Here is an 18,382-nt window from a genome sequence, read left to right as displayed (position 1 = left end):
AGATCGACGCCTTCCATTCTGTATGCGCTTCACGGCACTGCCTCTCTGTCGTATACCTTACACTAACACCCATTGTTTCATGCACAAAAATTACAAGTTCTGGAAGACATAAATCATAATATTCAGCAGTTGATTTTACTGGCAAGACAATCCAAAACGTATCACTACATCTCAGGTACAATGATACAGACAACGTTAGAAGAATGACGAAATACAGATAACTTGCATGCTGAATTAAAAAGTCCAGTGTCCTTAACCCATATAAGCAATCTGAGTCAGAATTTTCATATCTTTTCATTTATTCATTCCATGTGCGACAGTGAAATATATTTCTATCGGCTGTCATCAGTTCCGATTGATATATAAATTCTAGGGCGTTGTGCTCCATCATACCAAAGTGCAAAATTCAACAGTATTAACAACAAAAAACTGTTCTGAAGTGACTCACCCAGCCGCAGCCGCATTCGTCTAAATAACATTTTGAGAATGGAAATGATCTTCACTTCTTTGTTAAAAGATGCGAAACAATTACAATTTAATAATACAAGTCCCCACGCTTGTCTCGCACCACCTTCAATCTAACATTTTTCTTACTTACTAAGGGCTTTATTATTCGTCCACAAAAACTGAACATTTATCAGTCTGTTAACTTTTTCAATTCATACGACGTTTACAAAACAGATGTTTTGCAGATACAAGATATAAACAACATTAACAATGTTCCATTACTCCATTTACGTGGTCTGTCCAAGAACGTCGCGGTTCAAATGGTTCAAATGGCTCTGAGCACTATGGGACTTAACATCTGAGGTCATCAGTCCCCTAGAACTTAGAACTACTTAAAGCTAACTAACCTAAGGACATCACACACATCGATGCTCGAGGCAGGATTCGAACCTGCGACAGTAGCGGTCTCGTGGTTCCAGACTGAAGCACCTAGAACCCCTTGGCCACACCGGCCGGCAAACTTCGTGGTCTTCCGCGCTTACGTTTCCGGGTGGTTTCCATTCATAAACCTTCTTTGACCACCGATGATCTGGTATTCTCATCGTATGTCTGTGCCATTTTAATGATTTTCTTTCAATTCTATCTATCACTGTATCATTTGCCTTCATCCTCGCTCTTACTCCATCATTAGTTTTTCTTTCGATTCTTGATATTCTGGCACTCCTACGCAAGTAATCCATTTCTACAGTTATTAGTCTTCTTTTGAGATCCGCATCTAAGATCCAAGAATATAATCAAAACAGAGAAATATCAATGCCAAAGCTAAGAGACAATGCAAAGACCGTAAGTTAAATTATCAATACACCGGGTGATCAAAAAGTCAGTATAAATTTGAAAACTGAATAAATCACGAAATAATGTAGATAGAGAGGTACAAATTGACACACATGCTTGGAATGATATGGGGTTTTATTAGAACCAAAAAAATACAAAAGTTCAAAAAATGTCCGATACATGGCACTTCATTTGATCAGAACAGCAATAATTAGCATAACAAAGTAAGACAAAGCAAAGATGATGTTCCTTACAGGAAATGCTCAATATGTCCACCATAATTCCTCAACAATAGCTGTAGTTGAGGAATAATGTTGTGAACAGCACTGTAAAGCATGTCCGGAGTTATGGTGAGGCATTGGCGTCGGATGTTGCCTTTCAGCATCCCTAGAGATGTCAGTCGATCACGATACACTTGCGACTTCAGGTAACCCCAAAGCCAATAATCGCATGGACTGAGGTCTGGGGACCTGGGAGGCCAAGCATGACGAAAGTGGCGGCTGAGCACTCGATCATCATCAAACGACGCGAACGAGAGATCTTTCACGCGTCTAGCAATATTGGGTGGTTCTAATAAAACCTCATGTCATTCCAAGCATGTGTGTCAATTTTTACCTCTCTCTCTACATTATTCCTTGGTTTATTAAGTTTTCAAATTTATACTGACTTTTTGATCACCTGGTATATTACTAATACATACTGCGTTTTATGCTAGTTGTTTCTATCGTGTTTTCCAATACTACACAGCATTTATATCTTGACACATAGTTTGCTGACGTTCTTCTTTGCTGGCTGATAAGCCTTCAATGTTTATGGTCATTATCGTCAATTTTGGCCTTGAGAAAGACTCTGCGCTTTTTCTATCACCCATCGCAACGTTTTTGTAGTGGAAAGATCAGCCAGTTGAGGTAACTGGAGACTGTACACGACTCAGCGAACTGAAGAGAACTGTCCGCCGTACTTTTTTTTTTTCAATTCCCCCCCGAAGGGGGGCGGGCTAGCAGCAGCTTAGTACGCTGCTCTACAGCCTACAGACTTTTTTTTAAAAAAAGGAAGAAGAAAGAAACAAGGAAAAACAGGCGATAAAATGGTGACTTAAAGTGTAAAATGGCGTAAAAATGCGGAAAGTTAAAACAGAAAGCAAAAGGGGTTGGCAATGTTGATAAAATACACAGGAATCAGACAAGTAACATAGTAGACACACAATTAAAAAACAGGACGACAGTCTGGTTTCTGTTCGCAAGAGTAAAAAAATCACACCCAGCGACAGTACGATGGCTGTTCGCTGCACTTCCCAAAAGACATAACATGGAACACTCACTGGAAAAACACACACTGAAAAACACTGCACGAAAATGGCGGCACAAATATGGCACTCCCGAGCCAAAGGCAGATGGGGGGGGGGGGACCTGGAGGAAGGGGAAAAACAAGGAGGGAGGAGAGGAAAAAACGAAAAGGGGGGGGGGAGCCAAGGAGCGAGAGGACTAATAAAGGGGGAGAAGGGCAGACGCGAGAGGGAATGAGAGGAGGCAGAGGAGGGAAATGTAGACTCAGGGGAGAGAAGGGGGCAAAGAGAGGGGAGGTGGGGAAGAAAGAGGGTGGAAGGGGGGGAGAGGGAGCCCGGGAAAAGGACAGAGGAAAGGAGGGGGAGTGAGGATCAGAGTTGATAGGAGGGATAAATGGAGGGAGAGAGGGCATCATCCGAGAGGGGGAGTTGATGGAAGCCACCTTGCGAAAGGAGATATAGGGTGTAGAGATGGAGGGTAAGGGGGACACAATAGTGAAGACGTAGCAGGGGGCGGGGATGGGAGAGGAGAGGAGCAACCAGGGGGTGAGGGGGTTCAAGGCAGAGGCAGGTGTAGAGGATGCGGATATGTTCGAGGAATAGGAGCAGATGGGGGAAAGGAATGAGATCATAGAGGATCTGCATGGGAGACGGGAGGCGTATACGGAAGGCGAGGCGGAGTGCATGATGCTCAAGGATCTGGAGGGACTTATAGAATTTGGGGGGGGGGGGGGGCAGATATCCAGGCAGGACTGGCATAACAGAGGATGGGACGGATTAAGGATTTGTAGCTGTGGAGGATGGTAGAGGGGTGCAACCCTCATGTCCAGCCAGAGAGGAGTTTGAGGAGTCAGAGGCGGTTGTGTGCTTTGGATTGGATGGAGCGGAGATGAGGGATCCAGGTGAGGTGACGGTCAATGGTGAGGCCAAGGTAGGTGAGGGTGGGGGTGAGGCAGACAGGACGGGTGGAGACAGTAAGGGAGAAATCCAGGAGCCGGAAGGAGCGAGTGGTACGACCTACGATGATTGCCTGGGTCTTGGAAGGATTGAGTTTCAGGAGCCACTGGTTACACCATGCAGCAAAAAGGTCAAGGTGATTCTGGAGAAGGCGTTGGGACCGTTGGAGGGTAGGAGCGAGGGTGAGGAATGCGGTGTCATCAGCATATTGCAAGAGGTGTACTGGAGGGGGGGGGGAGGTTGGGGCATATCTGCCATGTACAGGAGGTACAGGAGAGGGGAGAGGACAGAGCCCTGGGGCACACCTGCAGAGGGGTAGAAGGTGTGGGAATTGGCATTATGGATGGTCTGCCGTACCTTAGTGCTCCAGTATTTAACGAGGCATCGAAAATCGCTGTCCACACACGTGAAGCCCATGGGTTGGCAGCTGCGGCCTCTTGCGGACCTCGGTATAAATCGTATTGCCAACCTATACAGCTGCTGCGCCACGAGTGTTTCGAGCGCGGCTTATCGATTGTGGTGCGGTACTCTCTGGAGTCGTGAGTGCCATCACCTCACACAGAGAGCGAAATGTAGTACACACAGCTGCCAGCTATGTCACTAACTTGGCTCTGACCGCGCTCGGCATCGATTCTACCTGAGTTTGGATGACATACTCGTATACGGGTACATCATTCCATCCTTCATCTCTACGCCAAAATTCATTGATTGTGGTTTCTTTGAAAGCAATGATATGTCAGTCTCTTGACAATATATGACCGATGTTTTTAGTGCATAAGAGATATGGAGCACGCGTTCGCCAGAGCCATCGTCGAACACCCTGAATGGGTAGGCACGTCAGAACAGCGTGGGTAACGCGCGGTCTTGCGTTATCTTGTTGGAGATCTTGAAGATAGGACTCCGACATTAACACGTTAGAAACCTAACGGCTACTGTCCAAATTGCCAGCTGTGTGAAAAAAAGGTGATCGTGTTGCCTACTCAGTGGAACCCTATACTGTCGTTCCAGGTGCCAGGCCCGTATCGATGACAGAATTGGCCTGGTTACGTTCGTTATCCTTGGAACCCCTCACATGGTTAGGTCCATCATGATGCTGTTTGCGAAACTGAGGCTCGTCTGAACAGACGCCTTCGTGGCACTCCTCTGTCCAATTGTTTTGCTCCACTGCCACGTCAAGGAAAGTGGTCGTCGTGCTGTCAGTCGTACTGTCCATATGGATACATGTCTTTCTGCGAAAAAAGCCATTTCCTGGCCCGACGTAAGACCCAAAATGTCAGAGCCACCTTTATGTCCTCCCACGCGTTGTTCACTTTGTAAGTAGGCTGTTTAGGATTTTATGTTGGTAACGCGACGTAGCGACCTTTATGAAAATCACTGACTGTGCTGTGTGCGGCTGGTTGGACTCATTGTTGGAATATTCGCTTGTGTAGTGTTGGGCAATTGGATGTGAACAGCGCTTAGCGTGGTGCAGTTGGAGGTGAGCCGCCAGCAGTGGCGGATATGGAGAGAGAGATGCCAGAGTTCTGAGAGGTTGCTGTAAGCGGACAAACTGGACGTGTGTCCGCCAGAAAAAGGAAACTTGTAATGATGGATGTCATGAATTGATGTATATATATATGATGACTTTTGAACATTATTAAGGCAAATACATTGTTTGTTCTCTATCAAAATCTTTCATTTGCTAACTATGCCTATCGGTAGTTAGTGCCTTCAGTAGTTAGAATCTTTTATTTAGGTGGCAGTTTTGGCGCTTGCTGTATTGCAGTAGTTCGAGTAACCGAGATTTTTGTGAGGTAAGTGATTCATGAAAAGTATAGGTTATTGTTAGTCAGGGCCATTCTTTTGCAGGGATTATTGAAAGTCAGATTGCGTTGCGCTGAAAATATTTTGTGTCATTTTAGTGATGATCAGAATAAGTAAAGAAAGAGATGTCTGAATACGTTCAGTTTTGCTCAGCTGTTTGAAAATCAAATAATGTAAAAGGTTTTCCAGCACTGTCATTTTTAAATTTTCCTAAGGGGACGTTTTAACTTGCATCCTGCTTGGCGCTGAGTGTAGTCCTCCTAAACCTATCGATTCCATGTTTGGTCTATCGTGGGATCCCTACCAACTCGATAAATGATATCGAGGAACAATAAAGTGCAGTCTCAATGGGTCACGAACCTACAGCTGTTGATTTTCGGCACCTTCTGATAGACGGCTGTCCTTCAAGTAATGTTCAGATGCAATTTTTTGATGCAAATCCCACTGTGTGATCTTTCCTTATATAAAGAATATAAGTGGCGTTATTGCTGCTTACTTTTGCATTTGTGCTGAAAATCTAAACCTTTGTATTTCAAGCATACCAATTTCATGTTTGTCGCATGCAGCCTACATAATGTTACGATTTTAACGACGAGAAGTGTGTTTATGGCCTAAAGATAGTCTGAGAAGGGGCGTGTTTCTCGCTGTGAAGCATACCAGGCGTAGTTTCCATCGACACGATCTGGTACATCGCGCAGAACGTGCCCCTCGATTTGCGACCGCAGAGCTCTCCTGCGGCAGTTATCGTCTCTATCTGGATTGCAAATTCATACAGTTAAATTTACGAAAACGGACCCTCGTAAAACTCCTACGTTGGTTCTATTAAAACGCACACTTCGATCCCTTGTTCATATGCTAACCATGCTGTTCTGCCTGTAATATCCTTCCATACAAACTTCAGTATACGTGACATGATACAAGGTCAAAGGGACAATTCCATGACCACTCAGTAAAAACACCAAATTTTAAAATTTCCGAGGGCTGCGGTGGCTAAGCGGTTCTAGCCGCTTCAGTCCAGCACCGCGCGACTGCTACGGTCGCAGGTTCGAATCCTGCCTCCGGCATGGATCTGTCTGATGTCCTTAGTTAAGTTTAAGTAGTTCTACGTTCTAGGGGACTGATGACCTCAGATGTTAAGTCTCAGAACCATTTGAATTTAAAACTTCCATTACAAATAGTGGGACACAATTTTATAATAAGATAAAAATTATTTCACCTTTATCCCTTTTTAGTGAAACCCTAAAGTTATTCTTCTTAGAACACTGCTTTTATACAGTGACAGAATTTTTCAATATATGAAATCCGAGGCTTGAAACAAGAAAGTGCAAAATCACCTACTTGAAACAGAGTAAGCACTCTTGTAAATAAAGTCCAAAATATCATTTATTCACTGCAGTATTATCTGTTCTTCGTATAAGTGTGTGCGCGTGCGCGTGTGTGTGTGTTTGTGTGTGTGTGTGTGTGTGTGTGTGTGTGTGTGAGTGTGTATTTGTGTTTGTGTGTGTGTGTGTGTGTGTGTGTGTGTGTGTGTGAGTGTGTATTTGTGTTTGTGTAGGTGGGTAATGTAGTCCAGTGCCTTGTACAGCATACTTACATAAAAAGCAGCTTAAAATAAGAAAACAACCAAATATGGAAATTCTTTAAGCATCAGTATGAAGTTTCCGCCATTTTATTGCAACAAATCTTACCAATAACGAGACGTTTTTGAGATGTCCTCGAAGTACTGATGCTTTGAGAGTATATTCACAGAACATAAGTTATAATAAGTTATAAAATAAGATCCACCAGTTATAGGTTTCAGCTGTAAACAACGTAATCCAATATATCGTCTCCTAAATTCTGCTTAAGCCGTAAAAAGCGATCTTGCATCTCAGTGTCAATGTTCTGCTCCACGAAGCAAAAGTCGACTTGACTTATTCAGTCTTTCACTCTTTGCAATTCGCTGCATCATTAAATACCAAGATGCGACGTCACAAAACTCGGTCAGTTCCTCGCCCAAGAAAGTTTTCACGTTCCGTGTGAGGACGGCTTAACGGAGAACAGGCAACGTGTCTAAGAACTAATTATTTTGTGCTTGTTACGTATGAAACGAATGATGGAAGGATTTAGAACCTGTGTACCTTATACTAATGGGAATGTTCAGTAAGTGTAAGACACGACATTTTCCGACTTAGTGGAACGCCTATGGAACACTTGGTCGCAGACCGAGACCGAGGCGTGTTACCATTCTGGCGGCGAACAGTAGCATGTTGCTGTGTAATGTTCCAACACAAGGAGCAATCAATAAATGACGAGCGAACAGACAGGCTGTCGGCCGGCGCTGCCTTAATTAATGGAGCGCGTACACGCAGCCGGGCCGTACATGTTGCCCGTCGATTAAGTCGCAATGCACACGCCTAATAAGATCGCTACGACCACTCACTTCTTACGTGCCGTCTGCGGAGCTCTCTTTCTCTCTCTCTCTCTCTCTCTCTCTCTGAACTGCAGCTGGCGCGTTTGAAACGTGTCCGTTTTAATTTTACATTTGTAAACGAGAACTCTTGCCTCTTTGTCAGAATACGAATGAGTTCCACGCTCAGCGAAAATATATGTGATTAATAATTAGTGGACGAATATCAGTACTATTTCATGAAAGGAAAAAGGCACCAGAGAAGCAATTCTGACCTGGCGGCTGGCAGCGGAAGGCAAATTGACGAAACATATTTTATCAAATCCGAAATATATCAGTACAGATTTACCCAGAGTAGCATCTTAGACCATTGTTGCTTTTAATATAGCTCAAAGAGTTTTACTGCCACTGATGGGACTACCCGCTGTTAGGGAATATAAAGCAAGAGCCATCGTGGGTTCGAACGTCAGTTTCTTATCAGCGACGAAGAGAGGAACCGAAAAAGTAGTGCAGCGAGTGAATAAAAACCAACAGTGAAGTGTGAGTAGTCAAAGGGATGCGTTGACTAAACATAAGTCGAAAATAAAATGTGTAAAGTGTACTTAGTGAATTTGATAATTAAAAGCCGATTTGATTTATACTTTAGAGAATGTCCAAACATAAAAGAAGAGAGCTTGTCAGTCCTGAAGCAAAACGACAGCGAAAAAGTGAAACAGACGAAGAGTGCAAAGCTCGCTTAAGTTCCCAACGAACGCACCGTGAGTAGCAGGACAACGAAATGAACGGGTTGAAGAGCCAAAAGTTGCGACACAATCTTATAATAAAAGACTGAGAACTGAAGCCAGCCATGAAAACATCGTCCTACGAGAAGAACGGATAAGAACAAGTAAATAGCACAACCTGACAAATGAAGCATTCCACTACGACCCGACGAAAGAATATAACAAACACATTGTCTTCGAAAAAATTGATAACATCGGCCAGCTTTGCTAAGCCAAAAAATTCGGTAGAGAAACACCAGGATTCCGTTGCATGAATGGAAAAATTCGATTACCATCACTGGAAGCACCGCCGCAGGAATTTTTACATTGCGAGATGGGGGAAACGCCAGAATCAAAACACTTTCTTCAAATTATAAAACAATATGACGCCTGCTTCCAAATGACTTCTTTCGGTGTCACTTAAATCAATAGTAACAGAAATGAAGTCGATGGTTTTTTTCATCCAAGAACAAATCTGTCACAAATGGGGTCATTACTACCACTACCCAACAAACACGATCGTTGTATTTTATCGGAAATGACGAAACAGAAATTGATCACAGATATCAGTGGACTGAGACGAGAGTAGTCCGAGATGTATAGAGGATCTGACACGAACACAGTCAACTGATTCACATACTTAAAACAGCACTAGACCGAATAGTTTCTGATGACTATAACGTTATAATTCGAGCCGACAAAAGACCACAAGGAGAACACGACCATCGATTTAAAGCACCTCAGACAGTCTAAGTCACCATCTTGACTGTGGACAATGAAAACACAAGCCGTGACATAATTGTACAACGAAGAAGAGAAGGACTACAACGCATTGCAGAGACAAACAGTTCTTGTGTTGCCCTCCAACATCCGTTAATATTGCTGCATGGAAAGCACGGAGATCATTTTAATGTGAAATAAATCCAACCTGAAACAAGTGTAGAAACAAACAAAAGTCACTTCCAAGGAGTTCTACGCTTAACGCTTAATAATCAAAGATAGTGAAACATACAGTCACTCGCCGCTTATTCCAACACTTCCTTGTACATATGTGTGCAAAAATAGAAACGGAATGAATGCTCTACATAAGACTGAATCAGAGGAAACTACTCACGGAAGAATACAACCATCTTCGAGATGGAGTCATAAATGACGGAAATATTGACGACATTGGAACAATAGTAATCTTACTCTCATAAAACACAGGAATGCCAAGACATGTGCACGAATACACTCAAGATGCCATGACCTGCACAAGAAAATATGGACGACATGACCTCTTCGTAACATTCACATGCAACTCGCTGTGGCCAGAAATCAAAGAGCAATTAAGATATGTACGAGCCTCCATGCATCGACACGAGATAATAGCCCGAATGAAATTACAATGAAATCAGACCTTTAGCTGCTTACAGGCGTAGATAAGTATCAACGGAGACAGTTGAAAAATGTGTGCCCTCACCAGCGCTCGAACCTGGGTCCCCCTGCTTACGAGGCAGACGCTCTATCCGACTTTTTTTGTTTTTTTAATCTCATTTTGTTCGCTTTTGTTACTTGCATCTGCTCGAGGCGGACGTCGTAATACATCCGTTTAAGTTCGTTGTTGATCGATTAACTCAGTTTTTTTAGGGCATCTAACCCTCTGACCGAACACACTGAGCTACGGTGCTGGCGCCGACTGAGCCACTGAGGACACAGATGATATTGTGAATGCAGGGACTTATCTCTGGCACGCTCCCCGTGAGACCCACACTTTCTAAATTTCCGTCCACACACATTTGTAGTGCCCCTACCCACCATACTCATTACTCGCGGCAGTCAATCTACCGATTCCCGTAAGAGTTCGGGCAATGTGAGTGCATCTGCACTGAAGACGATCATTGGCCGGTATCTGTACAGACACCGTTGGTGATCTTGCAGCTCTCTAAGTATGAAATTACAATGAAATCCAGACCATTAGCTGCCTACAGGGCGAAAGAGCAGATACCACCTCCATATAAATAAGGCTTACCGGCCAAAGACCTTCTTCAGTGCGGATGCACTAACATTGCTCAAACTTTTACGGGAATCGGTAGATTGACTGCCGATTCCACCTTATTGAGACATACGAGCTGTCATCTTGTTTCATGGCTCCACAGCCCAGTATTAGTTAGTAGTTGCTGTTAAAAAATGCCCGCCGGACTCTGCCACGCGTCGTTCATTCTGCCGTTGCGCCGCCGCCGCGTGAGCCGTTGAGCAGAAAAACCACCCACTGTTGCCTCCGTGGCATATGTCTCCAGTCGTAAGGGTGGCTTAACTTATGAATGGAGAGTGGTAGGTGCGTGTCGCCCCAGGCCGTTGACCTGCTGTAGCGGGGGCGTGGAGTGTATGTACCTCGACAGCCAGTGGAGTGGGGATTGCTGCGGCTCTGTCGCCTCTCCCATGGCGACACCAGCTTGGCCTCCTGCTTTGTTATGCGGTACGGGCACGTTCTGCGTAGCACCTCACCGCTACGACACCCAATCAGTCAGACCCTTCCGTGCATCTCGCAACATTACAGACAAAAGGATATTCTTACAGTATTTAAATACTCATTGATTACATGTATGATCTATTAGATACACTGGTAATAAAAGAATCTTTGTTCTAAAAAACATAAAATCATACACCCTAGTTTTCTACACATACAACATCAACATTTTCCCTTTTCATTATACAGCCCACACTTGTGCTATTGATTGTACCTGTCGTCCCTCATACAAAACATGAAAGTGTTAAAAAAAAGGAATAAGGAACAATCTATACAGCTCATAATTACAATATCAAATAGTAGACTACTTTAACATCCTATCACAGTGAACATATTAGAAACTGTTGATTCTAAAACTACAATATACAACGCACCTTTGTGCTTGTGACAGACTCAAATAAATACCCCTTGAAAGTGTTCTAACAAAAAAATAAGAAACAATCTATGCAGCTCACAATTACAATATCAAATAGTGGACTACTTTAACATCCTATCACAGTGAACGTATTAGAAACTGTTGATTCTAAAACTACAATTGAAACGTCCCCTTAGAACAATTTTACACGACTGTGCTTAACCTGACACACAATATTATTTAGCGCAACGCAATCTGACTGCCAATAATCCCTACAAAAGAATGGCCCTGACTAACATTAACCTATACCTTTCACAAATCACTTACCTCACAAAAAACTTCGTTACTGGAACTACTGCAATACAGCGAGCGCCACTACTGCCAACTACATAAAAGATTCAAACTACAGAAGTCACTAACTACTGATAGGGATAGTTAGCAAATGAAAGATTTTAATAGAGAACAAACACTGTATTTACCTTAATATCATCACAAGTCATAATATATGTAATTTCAAAACTCCGCCATCTCTCTCCTCACATCCACCACTGCTGGCGGCTCACCTCTAACTGCGCAACGCTACGCGCTGTTCACATCCAGCTGCCGCTGCCCAACACTACAATGGCAGACAACAATGCAAACTAGCCACAGACTGCACACAGCACAGCCAGTGATTTTCATATAGAGCGCTACGCAACGTTACCAATAAGAAAACATAAACAGCCTACTTACACAATATACAACGCACCTTTGTGCTTGTGACAGCCTGAAATTAATACCCCTTGAAAGTGTTCTAATAAAAAATAAGAAACAATCTATACAGCTCACAATTACATACCACATAATATTAAATAGTAAACTACTTTAACATCCTAACACAATAAACATTTTAGAAACTGATGACTCTAAATATACAACATACAATGCACCTTTGTGCTTGTGACAGACAGAAATTAGTATCTCTTTACATATTTTACCTTTTATTATATATAACAACATTTTTAGAACATGTATGTAACATCCACATGACGCCATATCCTGACCTGCCATCGAGGTTCATCCAAATCAAACAACAAAGCACAATAATGTTTTAGTTATGGATCGGTAGCATCCACTTTACAGCAGTGTGCGCATTGATCACACTACTCTACGACTCTCACTCAACTGACACCACATTTTCCTTCTCATTCAATCCATTAATACACTAACAGAATAGGTCTAGAAGTCAGCTCCCAGGTTCGATTCCCGGCGGGGTCAGGGATTTTCTCTGCCTCGTGATGGCTGGGTGTTGTGTGCTGTCCTTAGGTTAGTTAGGTTTCAGTAGTTCTAAGTTCTAGGGGACTTATGACCACAGCAGTTGAGTCCCATAGTGCTCAGAGCCATTTGAACCATTTTTAGAAGTCAGCTAACCTTAACACCACCACACTCACGACATCGTACCATACCTTTGCTCCCTTATATTCAACCACATAGCACATGAAGTTGTTTCGAAGACAGTGTTCCAGTCTCCGAATTCGTCCTTTCACTCTGGCACCTCTCTCCATCGGTTTACCTCTGCATTCACTTTACCGATTATTCATCCTGCTAAATATCAACTTAGAATTGCGACATTTCATCTAAGAACAAAAACTACACAAATTATTCATCCTGCAAAATAACTGTACACATTCTTGGTACCGTTTTGATTAGTTATACTGGTACCAGGCTTCAACAATAGCAAAAAATATTATTTTTGCCATATTGCAAATGTTATGGTAAGAATTAGATTTATACTTATATTAAATCTTACGTCAGTATTCCACAACGTTCACCATCTGGATCTCATACTTCCTTTATGTCCTTTCACATTGTGCAGTTGTCCTCCTCTCTTCATTCGTATTTCGGCTCTCCGTCCGTCCATTACTCCATCATTTCCTGGTCTTCCTTCGCCATTGGCATCAATCTCGATTGCAGCATACACAGGTCTCTCTGTAACATACATCTAAGACATCTCCTCATTATTAATTCTATTCACCTTTATTTACCACTGTTTCATCACGTCAAATCTCTCTTTGTTAATCACACTGTTTCACATCGCTTGTCTTCTTAAATATCACCTTTATCAACTACTATTTATCACGTGGCTTCTCTCACTATCTACCATCTTTATCCACTCATTACTCATCACGTCGTTTCTGCTCGATCCTTATTCATATGACAAAAAATCGTACATACACCACTCTGTCGACTCTTGTTCATGACTCATTCGACCAGTCTATTCCGTCATACTTCCTGACATCCTGCCTGAAAATTCTTATGTTCAATTTGACCCTGTACAATGTTACACACCACAAATACATACACTGACTATCTACCATAACTTGCCTACTTTCGATCTATCCTTAACTTTTCCATAATTTGATGTTAGAAATGTGATGAAGCCCACGCGATTGTTTTCCCTTGATCGTCTCAATCAGTACAGCATTTTCTTGGATAATCCGCCTCACTCTGAATGGTTCACTATACACAGTAAAGACTTTGCTAGTTAGGAATCTGTGCTTACATTAAAATTAAATGTGTGCAGAGAATATACAAACTGGGAAAAAGGGACAGCACAAGTGTTAGAAACTTTGGTGCCAGTGGCCTCTTTCCCTAACACCAGATTCCGAACAACCATACGCAGCACTTCATTATAACTGTCACCACGACAATGACATACTACAGATCAGATGGCATCTAATCTAAAAACTTCGATCACATTGCTGATGTTACCTGTAACAGCAGGGTAAACGTACCCTATGCCATACAGATCACACTGTTGACTTTTTACATTACGTGTTAAGTACCTGCAATAGTCAAATCGCACTAATAAAACTGGACTCATTGGCATTATTATATAACATTTTTAGCAACTGGTTTTTTTTTTTCAGGAAACAGTCCTTTTACTTTAGTGTTCCAAATCAAAATTTACAAATTTTTCTCTGAGAGACCAGCCTAACCGATGCTATTACTGGTGTTTTTATTCTATGATCGGAAGTATGGTATTTGCATTCCTACATATCAGTAGAGTATGTCTGCTACATAGACAATTTTCAGTACCAGCGGCATGTGTTTTAAGGCAAGATGCTAAGGGCTGATATGTTGGATTAGTTTCTCCTATCCATCAATCTATTACGACAAGAAAGAAATGCCAGGATTCCATGCTCTCCTGTCATTCTGATAGTTTCTGCCGTTCCTATCCTCGACACTGTCTGTCCTATGAGTCGTATCTCCGTTCACAATGTTGCTCTCATTACCAAGTTCCTGTAATAAGTGCTGAAATGCGAAGAATCGTCTAAGCGTCTGCCTGCTATCACTATATCTCTGCGCAATCTCACTGGCAACTTCGTTATACAGATCCTAATGAGCTCCCCAGGTTCGTATGGCACATCCAAATACCTATTTCGTCTCATCATTTCCTGATAGCACGCCACTGGATCTCTTACACCACCTTCATTACAATTTGGCATCATCAATATGCTTTGCTTAACCTGGTCGTGCTTACTTTCCGACCAGAATTCATTTAAAAACTTGTCACAAAATTCCTTGTAGCTACTACAGTCTTTAATAACTTCCTGCATTTTCGCTCTAGCCTCGTCACTCAAATGGTTACACACAAACTTCATTTTGAGGAGCGGTCCCCACAATGAAGGTAATGAATCTTGAAATTGAGACAGCCACAGGCATGGATGTTGGCAGTTATCAGGATCCGGAAAACAAGTGTACATTTGTACCGACGCGAAGTGCCTCCTACATTCCTCTTCCGCATTTATATTTTCCGACCTTGGATTATACCCAGTTGGGTTTGCCACCTGTTTTATCCGACACAACCGTTCTTCTAACTCTCTGAGTTCGTCTTCCTCTTTCTGCCTATTTTCTTTTTTTGAATTTATCTCACTCTCCCTCTGCAATCTACCTGGTGGTGTGTCACCTTCGCTACTGCACGCTAATTGCAACTGTGCTAGTTCTTCCCTATGTTTCCTACTTATTTCTAATTGCGCCTCTTTAAGCTGTAATAGTGATTGTATCTCCTCCTGGTCGGCATAAACCTCTCGCTGCGTACTGTCAGAGCCTGTCTCGCCTCTTATACTGATCTTTTCTACATCTGCGCTAATCGTATTCATTCTGACCACTACCTCCGCAACTTCATCCCTGTGTTTATTTAGCGCCACTTCCTGCCGGGTGGCTTGAGCTTCCACGCTGTCTAATGCCCCTTGTTTATCTGCGAGTAAGTCCTCCACTACCTCTTTGATTCGCTCATCCGGCAACACGTCCGTAGGTACTGTAATATCACTCTCTATCGCAATTATTCGTACCTCCATATTATTTGCTTTTTCTTTCACGGCGTCACATACTTGCTTCAACGCACCCAGATTCTTCTTCCCCTCCTCTAACCGATTATTAACTGTGGGCAGACACTCATCGATAACTGAATGTAACTTCCTCATTGCCTCTTTATTTCCCTTATCCATTGCTTCCAATCTTTCCTTATTATCTTTATCCATCGCTTCCAATCTTTCCTTATTCGCCCTATCTCTCTCCTTATTATCTCTATCCATCCTCTGTAAAAAAAAAAAAAATACTGTAGCACATTGTCATCTGCTACTTTCGGTGTGCTCACCTCGTTCGCCTGAGAAACCGTAGCTTCGCTAAGGGCAACTACACATTCACCACATACTTGACCTTGTCCCGTCTCGCCTGGATCGTCCGGAAAAACCCCTGATTGTGGCCAAAGCCCGCCGCCTAACAGATCACCTAGCCGCGGTCCGCTGACCAATTCAGCCCCTTCTGAATGTTGGCCGTTCTCGCTCATTAACCCAAGGTCGACAACTACTTCCTGCTCCACTAAGCCGCCTGCTACGTTCACCCCAGAATCACTCTCCTCCATGGTGACTACACTTTTCGACTGCGACCTAGTTACTACGGACATTACGCAAAAAAATTTATACAACGATCTTCCAGCCTTGGACGACGTAGCAATGAATTACATAAAAAAATAAAAGATCCTCACCAATCCAGAAAGAAATTGCAAACAAAAAATTTTACTTCTTAGCGCTATCACAATATATCCCATCAAAAAAAATCTTAACAGCAAACCCTAACTGCACAATCCTGGCAGGGTCGAAATTATGAGAGGCACCCACATGCCTTGCTCATACTGTGGCATCAAGCAGTCAGGCCTGCAAGATGAGTGGTCTGCCAAGCGAGTGGATTCATTCTTATTTATCGAGTAACATGAGCTCTGGTACTCACAATTAAGTTACACATTATTCTGCTGTATGAATATTACGCAGCGGAAACGGATAACGCACATCTGACTATTAGTAATTTACACAACTGTGACTGTTCACTACGCACTGGCAATACCACATTTTCTTTCTTACCCACGTGGCCAGTGCACTGAATATGAATGGCGCACACATTATAAATTCTGGATATCATGACAACATACAATTCGAAGGAAAAGACCACCAATCTTTTGCTTTTCACTATCTTTTTTATTCCGATAAATTCTATAACCTAAACACACCATTACATTTTCTACAACAATTGCAAATGAGAAACTCCGCTGGGCATGGCCTTACATTGGTGATTCTCTATCTTATGGTCTCGTAATTATCTAACACTACAGTGCACTTTCTGGATAGGATGGTGGATCTTTTTCTATATCTCACACTTCGACTCTCACACCCATCATCACGTAAATTTCCTCCAGACCGAGCGGTACAAAAGGAACATGCATAACCCATTACCTCTGAAACTATCTTGCTACTCTCCCATGCAAACCACACATACTTAAATTACATGACATACACCACACTGCAACATGGAATACAACATAAGGAATAGTCACAACGTTATAATCACATCACTTTCAGCTTTCCCACTTCAATTAGTATTCATCCCAGTTTCACACGACACTGCCCCACTTCGTAACTATTCTTTCCTACTATGAACTCTGGAGGATATATGCCCGTCTTCCTGTGCAATGCAAGCCAAGTGGCGTTGATGGATAGACGGCTGACTCACCTTGCTTCACTCTCAGAGTATTATAGTTTGAATCAAGCGTCATACGGAAACATAACACGCAAAGTAATGTTAAGAACATATTCGTCACACACGCGAGCCCTCATCTGATACCATGGACGAGTACTTCTCTTTATCCTTTGTCTCATACACAGATTGAGACTCACGCAGTACTCACCACGTGGAAGTACTCGTCTCTAATTTCAAGTCCTGCACACTCCATTTCTTAAATATTTCCAACTTATAGTACACACGCCAGTAATTCAGCTTAACTTTAGCACTCGGAAGTATTTCAACTTATTTCTACACGTGGTTTCATTGTGACCGTTGGTTACTTCCGAAGATTACTACGATCCCCTTAATATTACCTGCCTGACATTTAATTCTCCCCACAAAAGTTCCTGAAATAGAGAAATTATTATTTCAAACTACTCTTAAATATTCCACATCCATACCATTCTCTCCACTGTTTTGTCTTTTCGGAGCACGCCTAAGACAGGTCTTACCAACACTAGATCCAGCGGTAGAGTGCTGAAACATGGCCGTTCTTCAGGTCATCTCGCACCTCCGTCGAGGTGAGGGAAGACCATGCTACCCATTGGTCAGCCACATTTCAGGCGCTCAAAGCTCAGGTAAATTTCATCTCTTTGGTTCCACCAAAGGACCGTCTCAAAGATGATCATATATTGCACATTCACTATCTGTGGTTAGCAGACGACCATAAATTCATTCATTTCGCAGATCTCACCAAATTGGATGTAGGGATTTATTTTGTGGGAGTGCACATGTGATCAATTAAATAAATAAATTGTCATTCTTTCCTACACTGGTATCCGGCTTCGGTGTATTAAGTGAAATTGAGTTATTATTACAAAAAATATGTTGTTCTGATAAGAATAACGAAGAATGTTGTACCTATTTTCAATGTCGCGCGGTACTGTGCCCTTTCAGTTGTTTATAAACAAGTATTGTAAATAGTTAGAACATGTTTTCAATA

The sequence above is a fragment of the Schistocerca cancellata genome, chromosome 6, assembly GCF_023864275.1.
Source record: "Schistocerca cancellata isolate TAMUIC-IGC-003103 chromosome 6, iqSchCanc2.1, whole genome shotgun sequence".
NCBI lineage: Eukaryota > Metazoa > Arthropoda > Insecta > Orthoptera > Acrididae > Schistocerca > Schistocerca cancellata.
This window is presented reverse-complemented; position numbering follows the sequence as displayed.